Source organism: Prionailurus viverrinus, chromosome B3 (assembly GCF_022837055.1).
Source record: "Prionailurus viverrinus isolate Anna chromosome B3, UM_Priviv_1.0, whole genome shotgun sequence".
Taxonomy (NCBI): domain Eukaryota; kingdom Metazoa; phylum Chordata; class Mammalia; order Carnivora; family Felidae; genus Prionailurus; species Prionailurus viverrinus.
Genome location: NC_062566.1, coordinates 27,721,055 through 27,736,249, shown reverse-complemented (window position 1 = coordinate 27,736,249; position 15,195 = coordinate 27,721,055). Strand labels below are relative to the sequence as shown.

At 43.3% G+C, this 15,195-nt stretch overlaps 1 pseudogene; it reads right to left on the bottom strand.

The window, feature by feature from the left end:
• Window positions 1–397: 397 nt before the first annotated feature.
• On the bottom strand, window positions 398–902 carry LOC125168028 (zinc finger matrin-type protein 5-like; annotated as a pseudogene).
• Window positions 903–15,195: the final 14,293 nt, after the last annotated feature.

Genomic DNA, 15,195 nt, shown 5'->3' with positions numbered 1-15,195 from the left:
AATTGGATCTATTAATTTCTTATTACCCCTACAATCACCTTTCCTTTCCTTCCTTCCTTCCTTCATTTCTTTCTTTCTTTCTTTCTTTCTTTCTTTCTTTCCTTTCTTTTTCTTGACAAACTTTCTTTATAAACATCCAGAAGAAAGTTTCTCACCCATCTTCTCAAGATGTCCCATGAGGGAGGGAGGGGGAAGCTGCCTGGAACAGAGCTAGGACCAGGGCTACACCTGGTAGGGAGACTGTGGGGGCTCAGTCAGGCCAAGCCAAGCTGATGGTTTCAGAGGCTCCATGGGGTGCAGCAGGAGGCCTTGGTGTCCCCAGAACAAGCCCTTCTCTTTATTGTGACTAACCCAGAAGCTGACAAGAGGGAGGCAGGTGGGGAGACAGCCCTCAGTCTCAGTGGACTCTGGGCTTCAGGGACCACCCCCTGGGTGGGGCTGCCCACAGGAATGCAGACAGCTCTTGGACTGGTGGCTAGCCTCCAGGACAGTGGAAGATGGTGGTTCTTATGGGTTCGTCCTTGCTGCTTGGGGCTGAGCTCAGCGGATTGGCTCTTTTCCAACCAGTCTTCTAGATGGCCCTCAGGGAGCTTGAGGACATTTAGTGGCCACTTCCTGGCCCACCTCTCTTTCTCCACCTGGATACTCTGCCCCTGCAGGTCTGTCTGTGACATGTGGGGAAATCTGCATTTGGAGCCCAAGTCACACTGGCCTGTCAGTAGAAACTTCCCGCTGGGCCGCTTGTTCTGTTCATCTAACAAGATGGCAGACGCTTCTTAGAACAGGTCATACCAGACGTTCTTGGCTTTGAGGTGCTGCAGCCCATTCAGGTGTTTCTTGTGGATGTGGAGCTTGTCCTGGAAGGAGTGGTTGCGGTAGTCACAGAAGTAATGCTTCCCCATGGCCACCTACGCCCGGTGCTGCTGCTGCCTGGCTCTGCAGGGCCCAAGGGCTCTAAGCTCCTCCTCCTGCTGTGCCTTCCACTTTCTTTAGCTTTCATTTTAACCCCTTTCTTTTCCTTATTTGTGGTTTTTCTATTAAAGCGTTCTCTTGTGGTAAAATATGCATAATGTAAAATTTTCCATTTTAACCATTTTTAAGTATGCAATTCAGTGGCATTTAAGAATATTCAATGTTGTGCAACCATCACCACCATCTATTTCTGGAATTTTTCACCATCCTGAACATAAACTGTACTGTTAGTTAACCTTAAAAATAAAACTGCCAGTTCATTTTACCAGCAAAAATGGGTCTATTCGGGAATAGCAGAGACTTGCAATCTGGGACCAACAAGCTACAGCAAAAACCATGGGTAAGTCTGGAGAACAAAGGAGAGAAACTGCTCTTTTATAGAGGAAAGGGAGAAGTTGGGAGGAGTGTTATAAACAAAAAGTCCAGTGAAGTAAACTAGGATTTGGAAGCATAGTGGCTTCTCATTGGCTGAGTAGTAATTGTCTCTCATTGGCTGGGCTGTTGCTAGGGGGAGAGGAGGGTAGCCTTTTCCCTCCTGCCTGGATAGTAAAGGAGTACGGAGGTGCAAAGTCCATTTCTTCCTCTTGGATTTGTAATTGATGATGAATGATAGGACATGAGAGCTCCCCCTACCAGCCTTCCGATTCCATTTTAGTGGTTTCCCTTTATTAATTTTCATAATGCCCATTAAATAGTAACTTCTCATTCCTTCCTACTCCCAAGCCTCTGCTAACCTCTAAGCTACTTTCTGTCTCTATGAATTTGCCTCTTCTGGGTACTGCATATAAGTGGGAGCATACAATAGTTGTCCTTTTGTGTGTTTTTTTTTTTCACTTAGCATAATGTTTTCAAGGTTCATACATGTTGTATCAGAATTTCATTCTTTTTAAAGACTGAATAATATTCCATTATATGTGTATACCACATTTTGTTTTCCATTCATCTGTCAATGGGTATTTGGATTATTTCTACCTTTTGGCTATTGTCAGTAATGCTGCTATGAAGATTAATGTGCGAGAATTTATTTCAGTCCTTGCTTTCAATTCTTTTGGGTATGTACCTAGAAGTGGAATTCCTGAACCATCAGGTAATTTTTGTTTAACTTTTGAGAAACTGACAAACCATTTTCTATAGCAGGTGTTCCATTTTGAATTCCTATCAGCAATGCACAAGGGTTCCAATTTCTCCACATCCTCGCTAATACCAGTTATTTTCTGGGCTTGTGTGTTTATTTGTTTTTAACTGTAGCCATCCTAATGGTTGTGAAGAAGTATCTCACTCTGTTTTTATTTGCATTTCCTTAATGGCTAATGATATTGAAAGTCTTTTCCTGTGCTTATTGGCCATTTGTTTATTATCTTTGCAGAAAGTTCTTTTCAAGTCTTCTGCCCATTTTTGAAGTGGGTTGTTGGTTTTTGTTCAGTTGTATGAGTTTTTCTATTTTTTATTGACTGGATTTATTTTTCTGTCTCTCCTGAATTCCTAGGAAGCATACAGTGGATCCTCTCTATTTGTGCTGTCCAATATGATAGCCACAAGCCACAGGGGACTATTTAAATTTAATTTTTTAATGTTTATTTATTTTTGAGACAGAGAGAGAGAGAGAGAGAGAGAGAGAGAGAGACAAAGTATGAGCAGGGGGAGGGCAGAGAGAGAGGGAGACGCAGAACCTAAAGCATATTCCAGGCTCTGAGCTGTCAGCACAGAGCCCAATGTGGGGCTTGAACTCACAAACTGTGAGATCAGGACCTGAGCTGAAGTTGGAGGCTTAATTGACTGAGTCACCCAGTCACTAATTTTTTTTAATTTATTTTTTGTTTTAATGTTATTTAATTTTGAGAGAGAGAGACAGAGACAGGGTGTGAGCAGGGGAGGGGCAGAGAGAGGGAGACACAAAATCTGAACAGGCTCCAGGCACTGAGCTGTCAGCACAGAGTCCATTGCAGAGCTCAAACTCACTAGCCGTGAAATCATGACCTGAGCCAAAGTTGCGTGCTTAATTGATTGAGGCACCCAGGCATCCCGTGACTATTTAAATTTAAACTTTAATTGATTAAAATTAAATAAACTAAAAATTCAATTCTTCAGTGGAATTAGACACATTTCAACTTGTCAATCAATAATCATGTGGCTGATGGCTATCATATTGGACAGCACAGAATGAACACTTTTATCATCACAAAAAGTTCTATTAGACAACATTGTTCTAGATCTACCTTCCATATCTTTTTTTCCCCTAATATTCTGCATCTCTATTTTTATGGTCTTCATCCTGAGAGAGGCCCTTGACTTTATCATTCACACCTTGAATTGGTCTTCAGTCATGCCCAAATACATTATTGACCTCTAATATTTAATTTTAAATCTTATTTAGCAATTGGCTTTATAAATGTCAATATTTCCTTTTGTTCTTCTATTCATAGGAGCATATTCTTTTTTTAAAAAATGTTTGTTTATTTATTTATTTTGAGAGAGAGCGAGAGTGTGAGCAAGGGAGGAGCAGAGGGGGGGAGAGAGGGAGAATCCTAAGCAGGTTCCGTGCTCAGCACGCAGAGCCCAATGCAGGGCTTAATTTCATGACCATGAGATCATGACCTGATCTGAAATCAAGAGTCAGATGCTTAACCAATTGAGCCACCTAGGTTCCCCCATAAGAGCATCTTCTTATAGATGCAGTTTGCTTTTGATTAACTACAAGGACTCGAATTCACTTAAAAAACTTTTTTTTATGTTCTGTTTCCTGAATTAACTTTGTTTCCTCCAGGGTTGAATGTCCTATTTGTTCCTCTTAGTTCTTCTCTTCCATGCTGTTGGTTTTCCTAATGTCTAGTGATTCTTAATTGTCCATTTACATTTTTAAAATGCAAGGCTATGTTGATATATAGCTCATATTTATTATCTTAACAATTGAAGTTCCATTTCCACAACTGGGCTCACTCTTTAACTGCAGGATTGATAGAAGGTTCTAGGTTGAGAACAGTCAGATAAGCTACCACAGTTGTTAAAACAAATGGAAGGCTTTATTCTAGAGGTGAGTGTTTCATTTCAATCATGGGTGGGGGCTGCATTCCCTTATTTTCTTTCTTCTTTTCCTCCATGTATATTGTGAATGTACAGAATTATCTCAGACCTAATTTGATTCTCTGGTCTCAAGAATTGACTAGGCAGGTTCTCCAATTTAATTAGAGAGTGGTAATCATGGGTCTATCCTGGGGCCAAATGCTGCAGCCAGCTGCTCTAAATAGAGAGAGGAGCTCAGATGATCCAGGACAGACCTTTAATTAGTTACTCCACGGTCCACTTGTGCTCCCTGCCCTTGCTGACTCCTTGAAGCTCTGAGAAAACTCATCTCCAGCTTATGTTTCAGATTTCTGCTACTTTTGTTTGTTTAGGATGTGGATTTCTCTACTCTGCTTTCTCCATCAGATGAATGACATCTGCCCATCTTCATTAATTGATCTTTGCTTTTGTGGACTTCTGGTGCATTAGGTGGTATTAATCCTCAATTTATAGTGATCAGTTATCATTAGTACATTGTTCCATCATCATTGTTGCTATCACTGTTTTTTTCATCATCACACACCATCTCAACTCCTTTCTTACAGGATGCATGTATTTTTGCTCGATGCGTGTTTGCATTTTTAACTGATACAAATGGTACTAAGAGATTTGTTTTCTTTTCTTCAATGTTGTGTTTTAAATATGTACCTGTGATGTCCTATAAACATCAAGTTAATGCTTCAGAATTCATCCTGATATTCCATTATAATCCTCCACTGCATTCATTTATTTATTCTCTGGTGTTGGACACCTCAGTTACCTCCAACTCTCTACTCCCACAAGCACTTGGTAGGGATCTCTATTTCCCCATATATTTCAACAACATTTGCTATTCCTCTACTTTCTAATTTTTGCCCATCTGATAGGCATGAAGTAGTATTTAATTGCTGCTTTAATGTGTATTTCTTGAGCATCTATTCCTATTTACATGTTAACAATTTGGATTTCCCCTTCTGCAAATTACCTGTTATATTAGCCAAGATATACTATATTATGCTGTTCTAGCAGACAACCCAAAACACTGTTGGCTTATAAGAAGAAATGTTTATTTCTTGTTCTTGTTAGTGGTCAGAGAGGTTCTAGTCCTCAGCCACTAGGGGACCCAGGATAGTGGAGCAGCCATAATCTTAGAGATTGCCAATCATTATCCCAGAGGAAAAGAAAACTTGGTTAATCGTGTATTGACTCTGGAGCTTCCATCTGGCAATGACACACTTTATTTCTACTCACATTTCATTGCTGTAGCTAGTGACGGGGCCATGTTGAACTTTAAGGGTATGGTAAAGTACAAGCGTACTATGTGTCTGGAAGGAGGAGAACTGGAAATATTTAGTGAACGTCCCTAATGACAACACTGGTCTGTGCTTCTGGTCAAAAAAAGTATTCAACTTGTTTCCACTCATAAAAACTACACTCCCTCCCTACCTAAGGCAGTTGTCTAAACATCTGGAGGGAAGGAAAATTTTTTTCTTTCTACCCTCTGGGGGACCCCTATAACAAAAGACAGATTAACAAGAGAAAAATAAAGAAAAGGTTATTAACACTTATATCTCATATACACATGGGAGAAACTCAGGAAAATAAGTCAAAGAGGTGGCTTACAATGCAGGTTTATATAGCATCTTCAACAAAGAACAATACATTTGTAGACAAATGATGGGACCAAAAACACCCCCACACATTTTTAGGCTTCCAAGGGTGACAAATGGGGGAAGGCAAATATATGGGAAACTAATGGGGGCTAGTTCGTAAAGTTCATATGTAGATTCCAGGCTCATAGGGTCTAAAGTTACCTCTGGTGATTAACTTTCATTTTTTCTGGTAGAGAGGGAAAACTTATGTCCTACTTTTAAGCAAATAGGAGAAGGACAGGAAGATTTTCTTGTATTTGCTTTTTCTCAATTGCCTTCAGCTCAAAACATTCCTTATGCCAAAGTGGCATATTTTGGGGTGCGTATTCTGGTTTCTTTCACATTCCACCCAGTCATCCACACTCTGTATCCCAGGAATGCATATGTTCCTTGCTTCAGCCCCAATTCCCTGCTCTGGGAGAAGCTTCTCTGTCCTTTGTTCTCCATAACCCTTGGCTGTACCTTGTGGAAGTTTCTTTTTTTCCCATCATCCTCTTTGGCCTAATCTAACATAGACATTATCACATTTCCTGCCCACTGATGGTGGGGGCTCTAGCATCATTTTAAGACTTAAAGAGTCAGAACATTTATGCTCATAATTTCTTTGGCCATTCAATGCTTCCTAAAACCTTAGTAGCCTTCTTATTTATTTTATTCTAATTGGTTCTGTGTGACAGAGCTCATCCACAGCCATTTTCTAGATGTACTTCTTGGATATGCTAGGTTCCTTTCCCACCCTATTCCCCACCTTTTCCTTTTTACATAATTGCCTGGTAAGGTATTGAGTTTATCAGGCTGTTGTGGAAGAACTGCACGTTTAGTCTCTTAGAGCCATTTGGTCAAATTTAAAGGAATTACTGATACCTCACCTTTAGTTGAACCCTTGCCCTGAGACATCCTTCAAAGGTTTTTATTGATGGATAAAACAGTTACAGACTTGACATGATCCATCAAGAGGCTGAGATTTTAATCAGCCTTGTCCTTCCAAGCCCTTAGCATTTTTTCCTTTTACTTGTGAGAGTTGAGAAACAGTTATTTCTTCCAACTGTGCAAGACCCCAATTTTCTGGTCCCTCTCAATCTCCTTCCATTCCTGCTTGGAAATGTGCCAATAACTTTCTGCTTATTTCCAATGCAGTCAATAGAAACTAATGCTCACTACTCTCTTCCTTCCCTCTAGGGTTAAAAGTTTATTAGGTATAAGACCTACCTTCCAAGTTATTGCAGACGACAGTTTTATCCAATATTCTGCCACTACATAACATAAAATGCTATCTCTCCAACATCTGCTCACAGGTTCCTTGCCACCCGGTGACCAGCTCCTAAGCCATTGCCACATATTTTAGATTATGTTGTTATGGTGGAACCCCCTTTCTATATCTGATAGGATAGATTAAATTAGGCTTGGTGATGGACAACCATAAAATCTTAATGGCTTGAAACCACGAAGGAGTATTTCTGGGTCACTGCAAGTCAACAGGGGCTCCACTTATCACAGCCACTCAGAGACGCAGGCTAATGGAGTGACTACCATCTCTAACATTGCTTGTCATCAGGCCAAAGGGAAAGAAAATATGGTAAACTGCACAATGATTCTTAAGCTTCTGCTTAGAAGCAATACTTGTCACTTCCACTGAAATTTCATCTACTGACCAAGCTACAATGGCCACGCCTAACTTTAAGGAAACGGGAAAATGTAGCTCTACCATGCATCTGGGAGGAAAACCAGAAATATTTGATGGAACAAATAAGGTCACAAGATGTGATCATATACTTTCTTCTATTATGTCTATCTTATACTTTCCACATTCAGATTTTTAATGCATCTAGAGTTCCCTTTTTTAAAGAGTTATGTAGAACTAATTTATTTGAATCCTTAAAATAACCCAATATTCTCAATATTATCAACTATAAAATTCATTATTTCTCCTCTGACTTATGATTCCATCTTCACCAATTCCAAATTCATGACATCTATTTTTGTTCCATTGACCTACTTGTTTGTTTCAATTCTGGTTCTACGTTATTTTTAGTACTATGGCTTTGTAGACTGTGTTAATATGTATTAGGAAAAATCTTTGCTATTCTTCAAAGTTGTCTTAATTATCTGTGAACTAGTCTTCCCTATAAATTTCAGAATCAATGTTATGTTTCTAATTTATTCTTTTAATGTTTATTTATTTTTGAGAGAGAGAGAGAGAGAGCATGAGTGGAGGAGGGGCAGAGAGAGAGGGAGACACAGAATCGGAAGCAGGCTCCAGGCTCTGAGCCATCAGCACAGAGCCCGATGTGGGGCTCGAACTCACAGACTGCAAGATCATGACCTGAACTGAAGTTGGGTGCTTACCCAGCTGAGCCACCCAGGTGCCCCAAGTTTGATAAGTTCTTTATAGAGTTTGGATATCCCCTTTATCAGATATGTTGTTTACACATATCCTCTCCCATTCTATAGGCTACCTTTTCATTTTGTTGATTGTTTCCTTCGCTGTGCAGAAGCTTTTTATCTTGATGAAGTCCCAATAGTTTATGTTTGTTTTCATTTCCCTTGCCTTCAGCGACATGTCTAGTAAGAAGTTGCTCTGGCCAAGGTCAAAGAGATTGCTGCCTGTGTTCTCTATGATTCTGATGGCTTCCTGTCTCACATTTAGGTCTTTCATCCATTTTGAATTTATTTTTGTGTATGGTGTAAGAAAGTGATCCACTTTCATTCTTCTGCATGTCTCTGTCCGGTTTTCCCAACACCATTTGTTGAAGAGACCATCTTTTCTCCATGGGATATTCTCTCCTGCTTTGTCAAAGATTAGTTGACCGTATAGTTGTGGGTCCTGGATTTTCTATTCTGTTCCATTGATCTATGTGTCTGTTTTTGTGCCAGTACCATACTGTCTTGATGACTACAGCTTTGTAGTATAGCTTGAAGTCTGGAATCATGATGCCTCCAGTTTTGTTTTTCTTTTTTAGGATTGCTTTGGCTGTTTGGGGTCTTTTGTGGGTCCTGTATTTTTTTTTTCTTTTAGCCCCTTAAACTTGTCATTCCATTTCCTTCTAGTTTCTATAGTTTTGGTGCAAAATTATCAAATCTTACTGTTGCTTCATTCTCTGGATGCTTTTAAGATTTGCTACTTTGCTTTGCTTTTCAGCTATTTGACCATTAAGTGCTTAGATGTGGCTTTTTTTTTTTTTTTTGGTATTTATTCTACTTGGGTTTCAACAAGTGTCTTAAATCTGTACATTGATATCCTTTGTCAGTTTTGGAAAGTTCTTGATCTTTCTATCTTCCAATTTACTTCTTTTTTAAAAAAAAACTTTGTTTAGTGAAAGAGAGAGCATGAGCAAAGGAGAGGAGCAGAGAAAGGAAAAGAGAATCTTAAGCAGGTTCCACACTCAGTGCAGAGCCCGACATGGGCTCAATCCCACAACCCTGGGATCATGACCTGAGCCAAAATCAGGAGTTGGAAGCTCAACCGACTGACCCACCCAGGCATCCCCTGAATTTTACTTCTGTTTCATTCTCTCTATCCTTTAAGATTCTAATTGCACATATGTTTGAGCTTTTGATTGTGTTCCACATGTCTCTTGTGCTCTGTTCTTTTCATTCTCTGTGGGCTTCAGTTTGGATAATTTATATTGATATTTGAGTTCACTACACCTGTCTATTGCTGTTAAACCCAACCAGTGAATTTGTAATTACAGATATTATATTTTGTAGTTTCAGCAAGTCCACTTGATATTTTTATAGGTTACAATTCTCCATTGAAAGTATTCTTTTTTAACAATTTTTTTCAAACTTTCCATTTTCCTCTTTGACATATTTGTAATGGTTATTTAAAATGTCTTATCTATAAAATAAAATAAAATAAAATAAAATAAAATAAAATGAAATAAAATAAAATAAAAGTTTCTTGTCTGCTAACCACAAAATCCGGGTCATCTGTAGATCTTCTCCTATTATTATTTTTTGTCTTGAGGATGTGTGATCATATTTTCCTGCCTTTTCACATGCCTTATAATTCTTTATTGTCCACTGGAGATTGTATATACATGAATTGAAGCTGAAGAAGATGATATTTTCCCCCAATAGGTTTTACGCTTACTTCATTAGGCAGATAAGGTAAGGGGACAATCACGATATAGTTTGGTTAGTTTCTACCTCTTTGGCTATAAGACACTGTGGGAAATTCCTTGATGCCTTTCAGAGGTTTGAACTTATCTCTTTAGCCTCCAACCAACACAGCTTCAAAATTTGGCAAATATCATAAGAGAGAGCTGTATATTTGACAACCTCCCCCTTTCTCTAGCAGGACTTTGTGTCCTAAGCACTGTGAGCCTGTGGGAAATTTCAGTTTGTTATTCCACACCCTCTCGCCCCGACCACCATGCCCCCAGCTTCCTGTGCCACTTAAGCACTCAGCAAATGTTCTGTGGGAGAAAACTGAGGGCCACATTGATTTCCCATCTCTCATCCTTATTACTCCATTGTCGCCTCCTTCCCTCCAGCCCCAGGAAGGGATGCCTCCCCCCCAGGCTCTGAATCCTGTCCCTTTTTGCTTTCTCAGACATCTTTATGTACCATATATCCTACCCCTTCTCCCTGTGCAACTTGTCTTCTTTCTTTCTTGGTCCCTTACCATGAGCACATAAGCTCAGGCCTCTCATATCTTGAAAAAAGCACTGCAACCTTATTTCATCTGTGTGCTCTTCAACTACTGGTCCTTCCATTCACCCATCCACTTATTCGGCAAACTTTGATTGAATACCTACTATGTGCCAGGCAGTATTCTAGGTGGAATATACAGCATGAACAAAAGAAAGTCCCGATTCTTACGGAAATTATATTCCATGGAGGGATACAGAAAATAAATGCGTAAGCGAGTAACATAGTCAGAAGGTTAATAGGTTTTAAGGGGGAAAATCAGGCAGAATAAAAGAGTTGGAGATGACTGGGGATGGGGGCTAGGTGCCTATCACTTTATATAGGGTGGTCAGGGAAGCCTGCCATGTTAAGGTAACATCTGAACAGAGATATGGAAAAAAGTAAAGGAAGTTGCTGTATGGACACCTGGAGGAAGAGTGTCCCAGTCAGGGGGAATAGCAAATGCAGAGGTCCTGAGGCAAATGTGCCTGGTGTATTCAAAGAACAATAAGGAAGGGAGCACGGAGAGGAAGCAAGGAGGAGAGTGGCAGATGGGATCATATGAAGAGCAGAGGGTCAGGTCACGTAGGACTTTGTGAGCCAACATAAGGACTCAGCTTGTACCTTGGAGAAATCTGGGAGGAATCAAAATTTACCCATATTTGAAAGGACCATCTAGCTGTTGTGTAGAAAGTAAACTACAGACAGAAAAGGAAGCAAAGAGACCGAGTAGGATGCTATTGCACGTGAGAAAGATGGCTTGCACCAGGATGGTAGCAGTGGAGATGGAAAGGGGTCATCTGGTTCTGAATGTATTTCGAAAGTAGATACAGTAGGATCGCCAATATGGGATTTGCAAGGAAGAAAAATCAAGGATGACTGCAAGACTTTTGGCCTGAGCTACTGGAAGAACAGAGTTGTCGTTACCTGAGATGCGGAAGGCTGCAGGAGAAAAGGGTTTTTTTTGGGGGGGGGGTATTTTATTTTATTTCCATAATGAGGGGTGGGGGTGAGTAGAAATTATAAGCTTGATTGCAGACAAGTGGAGATGTTGAGAAGGCAGACAGATACACAGAATTCAAGGGCACATTCCAAGCTAGGGATTTAAATTTGAGAGTTACCATCGCATAGATAATATTTAAAGCGATTGGAAGATGAGAGGATGAAGGGAGTGGGCATAGAGCCGAAGAAAAGAGTTCTGGGTACTGAGTCCTGGTGTTCCCCATCAAGAAGGGGTCAAGGGGAAGAGAACGACCCAGCCCAGGATATTAGAAGGAGCAACCAGTGAAGGGAGATGAAAAGCAAGGGACAGGAATGTTCTAGAAGTAGTTCTTCAAGAAAGAGAGTGAATAAATCAGGGGAGAGAGTGAAAAGACAGATGATGCAAGAGAGAGGGAGGGTGGCTGGAGTAATGTCCTCAAGTAGGGAGAGGACACACGAGGGGGCCGGCCTCCGTAGAGCACCTAGTCTCACCCACAGCACCAGGGGCAGGCAGAGCACGTGGGCCCAGTTGTTCTTTCTCCTCTTCTAGCTCTGCTGTCCTCAAGCGTGGCTTTCCCCTTCTGCCTCCACCACCTGACCCCTTTCTTGGTCTCAGATCCATGAGGCACACCCCTGGGGTAGTCAGATCAGGGTCTTCCCACCCTGTGCAGTGGGAGACCAGTGCCAGACCCGGACAGCCCCTGGTGTTATTCACTTGTCAAATTCTTCCCATTCTTCAAAGTCATCTAGAAGCCCATCTCCTCCTGGTACCCTTGCCTAACCTTCGCAGCCCCAGCCCACACTGCTTCCTCCTCCCCAGCCCTCCCACTTCCTCCTCCAACCCCAAAGCTGGCATCGAGGAGCATCCTTGGAGACCCAGGGTGGAGGGAGGATGGATGCCCCTTTGTCTGCATTTCGACGTATCACCAGGAGGGGGCTCAGTGTAGCAAGCGCGGTTGTCAACCACAGTGGGGAGAACTTGCAAAAGCGTGGTGAAGCTGGAGGCCATCTGTGAGTCCCTTCCTGACTTTGCAGATGGCTTGGACAAGTGCTAGCCTGTCTCATCAGTCCTGCCGGCTTCAGGGTCCCCGGGGGACATCCTTCAGGTGCTCTCAGTGAGAAACGATCAGGTGACTCAGCACACCCTGGAGGGGACTGGGCAAGACCCTTTCAGAGGAAAATGAGGCAGAGACCCAGAACAGCTAACCCATTTAGCCTGGTCACAGTCCTCAGCAGGGCTGGGAGGGGGGCCCTGGTGTCCTGGTTTCCAGCCTACTGTCCCGTCTGCACCCCGTTCCTCCTAGCCTGGGTTAAGGCATTCGCTCCAGAGTTCAAGCTTTCTTTCAACTACAACATGAGAAGGGGTGGGGGTGGGGGAGGGGAGCCTGGCTGAGGAGCCTGGAGGGGAATGAGCTGGGGTCCGGCCTTGAGGAAGTCTCATCGAAATTACGTGGGCCATGCAGGGAACATGGGGCAGCTGGGCACGTGCTTCTTGAAGGACAGAGGGAAGTTAAGTGGATTTGTCCAGCTTGAGAGGCCTACCTCTGATAGACTCCTTTTCCCTGAGGGACACTGAGGGAACTGAGCTGTGCGGGTATTTACGGAGGCTCGGAGGGTGTGAAGGATGATAAAGTGAGACCACATTTTGACAGCCATGCTGCCCCCAATAGAATGGTGAAGGGCTGACCAGGGAGTTTCTAGGTTGAGTGGAGACCCCCCCCAGGGGTGGTTGGGGTCATTCCTCAGAGGTGGCCACGCATCTTCCTGAGTGGATAAAGTCAGTGCTGTGGCTAAAGGCCCGGTTTGGAAAGCCAAGGCCCGGCATGGGTTTGTCTGTGGAGGTGTCGGGTTTCCTCTCAAAGTCTGGTTGTAGAGATTTCTTTAGAAGTTATATTTGTGATGATCTCATCGTGGGAAACGAGGAAAGAAGAGATGCCAAATATGTTATTGTGCTGAAAATCCTGTTTTAAGAAAACAATCGCAAGATTGTATTCATTAACAACTGCTAACCACAAAAGTGGAAAAAGCAGTTAGGCCAATATGAAATAATCCCCACATCTGATGAAGTGAGTGTCCTTGGGGACTGGGCCAGGGGGAGAGAGCCCACTTCTGGCGGCCGAAGCTGGGTGGGAGGGACGCTGTCTGAGGGCTGACTGGGGACACTGCAGCTCATACAGCCTGCTTGCCTCGGACTGGGCTTTTCCCCAGGATCAGTGACCTGAGTGGCCACCCAGCCACAGCCAAGGCATGGTCCAAGAGGGGCCACTTCCATCACATAACACGTATCTCCAGATGACAGGGAGAGCAGCGGGGAGAAGCCAGCAAGAGAAAGGGGCTGGGTTTGACTGTCGTCCTGCCTCAGAAATGAGGGATTGGCATGAAAAGCCGGCAGATGGGGGCGCCTGGGTGGCTCAGGCGGTTGAGCAACCAACTCTTGGCTTGGGCTCAGGTCATGCCCTCGAAGTTCGTGAGTTTGAGCCGCACGTCGCACGGGGGCTCTGTGCTGACAGCGCAGAACCTGCTTGGGACTCTCTCTCTCCCTCTCTCTCTGCCCCTCCCCTGCTCTCTCTCTCTCTTTCTCTCTCAAAAACAAAGACAAACAAACAAAAAACCTGGCAGAAGAAAAAAAAAACAACAACAAACACAGCTCCCAAATGTTACGGAAAACGTCTCCTGGCACCACGGTGCCCTTTTACTCTTGTTGCTTTGTTTCTTAACTCCATTCCAGCCCTGCCGTTCAGAGAACCTCCCCGACCCTCCAGCAGCAGGACAGGCTCCAAGATGGCTTCCTGGTAATGGGAGCGCTGTAAGCCTGGGATGGAGAAGGAAGAGGAGAAGGGGAGGAGGCTGAATGGCTCCACCAGGGTTAGGGGAGGAGGCCAAACACTGGAGATGGTGATCAGGAAAGAAGAGGGGACCGCGGGTCAGACGGGGGCACAAGCTGCTTACACAAGCTTGGTTAGAAGATGTGCTGTTATTTTGCGGTGTGTATGTTGGATGGGGGGGTGGGGGCGGATAATCTTGAAGGATCAGTTCCATGCTTTTTTGCAGGCTGCTCCTGTTATTTTGCCGGCCAGATGCTTCCAGCTGGAAGTATTTGGATCTAGACACCTGAAATCTACTCCAACACTCAAGAGCCAGGAGTAAGAGAGCAGAAAGCAGGAGAGCTGTGACCATCTTCAACCCGATACTGGATCCAGTCATTTAGGGGAAACCTGGTTGCCTTAGACAGTCTGGGCTGGCTGGCTGGCTGGCTGGCTCCAGATGGCAGCCCTTTCAGCCCTAAATGAGTGGGTGGGGCTGGGTAGGGTGGTAGCCTTTGCCAAAACATCAGGGACGTGAGGCCTGAAAATGCAAACAATTCTGGAGGTAATGTGCAGCCTGAGCAGGGGGAGGCCAAGGCCAAGATACTGGTAAGCTTCACAGAGAACTTTGAAAAAATGCCCCAATGGGGCCTTCAGTCCCCAGCATTGCCTAGACTGGATTTTTCTTTCTTATGGAAATGAATAGTTCTGGGTATTGTTCTTAGGTGAGGCATGCCAATGTCCCTGAGCTGCTTTCTGAAAGATGGGCTGCTAGGCTGCTCCAAGGAGCCAAAAAGCCCCTACCTTAATTAATGCTGGGTTAAGGAATCCAGTTTGCTTGATTTAAAAGTGGATTGAAATAGACGAGGAAAATTCTTGTCCCTTTGTACGTTAAAGGAGGCAAAAGGAAGTTGTCTCTGAATTTTACCAGCAACTCAGAATTTCTGTTCTGAGGAAAGTAAGAAGAGGGTCAGATCACCCCGTCCCTCCACCAGAATGATGGTCCTTACAGAAAGCCTGGGGAGGACAGGACTGTTGAGGGTCACCATTCATCACTCGTCAATCCTGAATGAGCAATGGGGCCAGGCCAAAGGCTGGAGGCAATCCAGCCTGGG